The sequence below is a fragment of the Bufo gargarizans genome, chromosome 6 (genome assembly GCF_014858855.1).
Source record: "Bufo gargarizans isolate SCDJY-AF-19 chromosome 6, ASM1485885v1, whole genome shotgun sequence".
NCBI lineage: Eukaryota > Metazoa > Chordata > Amphibia > Anura > Bufonidae > Bufo > Bufo gargarizans.
In genome coordinates, this window is record NC_058085.1 from 76,781,346 (window position 1) to 76,786,199 (window position 4,854).

The following is a 4,854-nucleotide window of genomic DNA, read 5'->3' on the forward strand; positions in this document are numbered from 1 at the left end:
CGGTTCTCTAACGCGGTGAGTCGGAATTATGACAGATCCTCCTCTCTGCTAAAAGATATAATTTTAGATTAAAGACTCACTGACGTTTAAAAAAAAATGTAATAATGGTTTACCTGAAGAGGCCGGCGTTACCTGGAGTAATATCAACTGTAAGTCCAGAATTTATTTTATCTTCTGCTCTTATCAAATACTGCCTTTTAGTTGTGAGCTTTTATCTAATTTATTTTCAGATCATAAGTTATTATCTTTTAAGATACAGTATGATGGTAGAGGTAAAAAGAAAAAAACATGAAAACTGAATGTCTCTCTTTTTAAGGATCCGAAGATTTTATCCGATTTTATCACCGTTTATAAGCGCTGCAGACGGGTAAGAAATCCCCAAATGCCCATTTCAGAATGGTGGGAAAAAATGGAAAAGAAAATTAAAACTTTTTTTATAAATAAGAGGAGAGATAAAGCCCAAGAAAAGAAAGACTACTTTGAAAAATTAAATACCCGTCTGCAGACTCAGTATAAGCTCCGAGATCTGGGTATAGACATGACTAAAGAGATTACAGATAGCAAAATATCTCAGTGCCTGGAGAAGAGAGGTAAAGAAATCATATTCCGCTCAAGGGTTAAGCACCTAGAAGAGAACGAAACCTGCTCCAGGTACTTTTTTTTTAAAATCCAAGAAAAACGTACCCAGATTGAGGAGCTTGAGGGAGAAAAAAATATAAAGGGTAATTTAAAGAAAGCACACAAATTTTATTCTGAGCTTTTTAACGACAAAAATACAGATAAATATTTTATGAAGGACTCACTGAGGGTGATTGAAAGTGTTTTAGATCATGACTCTCAAGGATTTTTATTACAGGATATAACAGAACAAGAGGTTTTAGAAACTATTAAAAGTTTTAAGAAGGTAAAAGTTCCTGGTCTGGATTGAATTTTATATCACATTTTATGGCGTTTTAAAAGAGAATTTGTTTTATCTTTTTACAGAAGTTTTTAAGGAAAAATCTCTCCCGGGCTCCTGGAGAAAAGGGGAAGTAAACCTACTTTACAAGAAAGGTGATAAAACCGATATTAAAAACTGGAGGCCGATTACGTTATTATGCTGTGATTATAAAATAATGGCAAAACTGTGTGCAAATAGACTGAAAAAAATAATTTATAAAATAATACACCAGAACCAGGTTTGCGTGGTGCCCGGGAGAAGTATTTGGGATAACTTAAATCTTTTAAAAGACGCTAATAATAATGTCAAGGAGAGAAAGGGAAACGTGGCGATTTTATCTTTAGACTTTGAAAAAGCCTTTGATCGTGTATTACACTTTTATCTTTTTCAGGTTTTAAAAAAAATGGATATACCAGAAGGTTTTATACAATCCTTGAGAGCATTTTATGACCGTTGTACAAGTAAGATTTTAATCAATGGTTTTAAGACTCAGGATGTCCTTTTAAAATCAGGAGAGAAACAGGGGTGTCCCTTGTCCCCACTACTTTTTATTTGCACCCTAGAGACTCTTTCAATCAAGACAAGACAAGCAGGTACGTGGTGTCCCACTGACAGGCGGAGGGGGACTAGAGGCCAAAGTAGTGGGGTACATGGACGATGTGGCGGTAATCTGTAGGGACACCCTGTCAATCCAAAAAGCCTCCAAACAAGTTGAACACTTCTGCGGCTCCTCCGGTTTTCAAGTCAATTTTAATAAAAGTTGTATTTTAAAGGACATTGACATTCCTGAGTCTGAAACAGTAAAAATTTTAGGCGTCACCTTCAGTGAGTCCAATGATGGCCTCAGGAGTTGGGAGGCGGCAACAGAAAAGATAAACAAAAAGATATGCATGTGGAATATGAGAAAGTTAACAATGGAAGGCAAGGTTTTAATTATAAAAATAATTATTTTACCGATTCTAATGTATTTAAGTATGGTTTTTCCTCCGTCTAATAGTCTTTTAAAAAAGTTAACAAAGCTTGTTTTAATTTTTTTGGGGGCTCTAGGATGGACAAATTACGGAGAGATTTGGTTGTACTTCCCAAGCATAAAGGCGGTAAAGACCTTCCTGATATAAAAGCCTTCCTTTTAATAAAATATTTCTGTTTGTGTTTTAATACCCTTTTTAAAGTAAATTATTGGTCTTATTTTTTACGTTATGGTACTGGTTATTTTATGAGGAAAAACAAATGGTTTGAAACTGTTTTAAATTCCCCATATGCTTTTAACCTACATAATTCTTATAAGATTTTCGAAAAAATAGTGACCTCTTTTAATTTAAGTAAAAAAAAGGGTTGAAAATTAAAAAAATAGTAAAAGAATTTTAAAAGAAATTCAAGACGAAAAGATAATGGTTCCTATTAAAAATTTTAACAAAAATAAATGGAAGCAAGTATGGAAAGAAGTTAATATTAATTATCTTTTTAATTCTCAGAAAGACCTGGCCTGGAGCTGCGTGCACGAGTGTCTTCCATGCCGGGTATTCCAGCACCGAAGAGGATTGACCAGCACCGCAGAATGTCCCAGGGGAGCATGCAGAGAGGAGGAGGACGTTTTTCACCTATTTTGGTATTGTTATTTTGCACAGAAGATATGGACTAAAATGCTCCCCTTAATGAAGAAGATTTCTGGATTAAAGATTTTAACAATGGACGGTGTATTTTATGGAGGTCTGGAATGCCCATCAAGGATTAAAAAGATGATGGCATGGAAGATCACCAACTGTGTTAAAGCGGCTCTGTGGATGGCCAGAAATATTTTATGTTTTAAAAAAGATCTTATTTCTGAAGAAAATGTTTTAAAAATGGTTTTAGAAGAAATGTATGAATATTATTTAATAGACAAGAAAAATGCTCCATTTATGTGCCATATATGGTTTTTAAGAGAATGGGGGTCAATTATATAATATTATAATATCTTAATTCTATATGTTTCTGTAAAACTGTTTTATTAATTTATTATGAATTTCTTATGTAAAGATTGATTTTAATAAAATATATCCCTTTGGGATAGTCAACTTAAAAAAAAAATCTGTTCTTAACAGTTTAATATCTGATACGTCTCTTATCTGGGGACCATATATTAAATGGATTTTTCGAACAGGGAGATGGAAAAAGAGCTTGCTCTATCCACTCCACGCATTGACCTGGTATTGCAGTACCTCCAGGACCGGTGCACCCCTTCTATTCCAGTATATAAAAACAGAATGAATTTGAGAGATGGATTGCAAGCATCCTTCCAGCAAGCAAGTGGAAAGTTGCTGTGTCCTGCCTCAGGAGTCTGCACTTCAGCTTCTCTGTCAGGGCTGTGCTGTGCTGCTTTCTGCATTCCTGCTGCATCTAGTCTGTCAATCTCCTAATTGCATCAGCTGTGGGTTTGTTCCAGCACCAAGCAACCCAGGCAGCCAGTCTCCTCACACCCCAAATCCAATTAAGATTGATGGCTTAATTGATGGGTTAATTTACTTATCACCTGAATGAAGTGTTTGGACCTCCACTCACCTTGGTTTTGATTTGGGCCTGTTGCGCACACCTGGGCAGGCTGCTGAGTTGTTCCTGGGAATTGACCCTTTTGTATTTTTGTAGCAAGTTGTCTGGATGCAACCATTTAGCTTTTCTGGTGCTGTAATAATAAATAAGTAAAGTTTGCCTGTGTCTCCCTCTTGTGGATCTTTTGAACTGGATTACTTGGAGGCTAAAAAGTAGTCCAGCACTTCCTATGTATCAGTAGCATCTGGACCATGGACGGAACACTGCACGTGTCACAGGAGGCTTGTCAGGTCAGAGGTCAAGTAAGGTCAGGTCAGTGGATGACATCACAAGGGCCCTGACGGAACACTCAACAATGGGGGCCCTGACATCACAATAAAAAAATGCATACTTCATTATTTTTTTTTATTTTTTTTTCACTACTACTCCATTCACTCCTTATCATTTACTCCTTATCATTTTTTCTGCTTGGCGTGCTTTAGCACCATGAATTGCGTGCACAGAAAAGGTGTGGCCAAAAGTTGTGGGAGGAGCTATGCAGATGGCGAACACGAAGAGGAGCATGCTCGTGATTCCTGAGCGTAGGACGTACGTTTTCCCTGGTTTGTGAGAGAAAGAAGCCTCCCGGACTGTGTCTGGGGCTGGGGCCTGTAGGCTGTTGCCTTGAGAAGTGCTCCACATTGGCGATAAGCGGCCCCATTGTCAAGGCCGAGCGGGTTATCGCTTCTCGGCCTTTTGGCAAGATCTTGCTCTTGTCAAAGGAAGCACTGTCATGCCCTTGGCCCTGTGGCATCGCCTTTTTCAAAGGCTTAAGCCACTTGTTGCTATTGGGGGTAGGCATTGGCTTATTTAAAGAAGCGATCATGGGCGTGAAGGTACGTTACGCTGAGGGCCGGGATCTCCGGGTCAAGAATGGCTATGCCATCTGTATCGCCGAGGAAAAGAGGGATCTGTTTACTTTGGAACATCTGGTGCACGAGATTCTTTTCAAGATTCTTCTCATCGAGAGGTATGACATCTTCTGCCTGCAGGATCCACGTAAAGGTGTGTACACGCTTGTTTTAAATTCCACAGGAGCGTATCAGAATGTATATCTTCGCCTGCAGGAGAATGAGTCTAATCCAGCTTTGGACGGGTTAACTTTTGTTCTACTGTCTAATAACGACGTTCATCTCGTTGTATTGATGTTTAATCCTTATGTGAAGCCTGAACATATTGAACTTTTTCTGCAGAAATACTGTTCTTATGTCAAGTATTCTCATAAAATTTTGAATTCCCAAGGGTTGTGGACGGGAAAACACAAATTTTTTGTGCGGTTTGCGGAGGACCCAGATGGTCCTGGTGGAGTACGTTATCCTCCTATGAGTTTTGCCATCGGGAGAGAC

The 4,854-nt window shown here is 38.2% G+C and overlaps 1 non-coding gene across 1 annotated transcript; it reads left to right on the forward strand.

Moving 5' to 3' along the window:
• Positions 1 to 2,976: 2,976 nt before the first annotated feature.
• LOC122942731 lies at positions 2,977 to 3,163 on the forward strand. The gene has a single exon (XR_006390672.1). It is a non-coding gene; the product is annotated as a U2 spliceosomal RNA (small nuclear RNA).
• Positions 3,164 to 4,854: the final 1,691 nt, after the last annotated feature.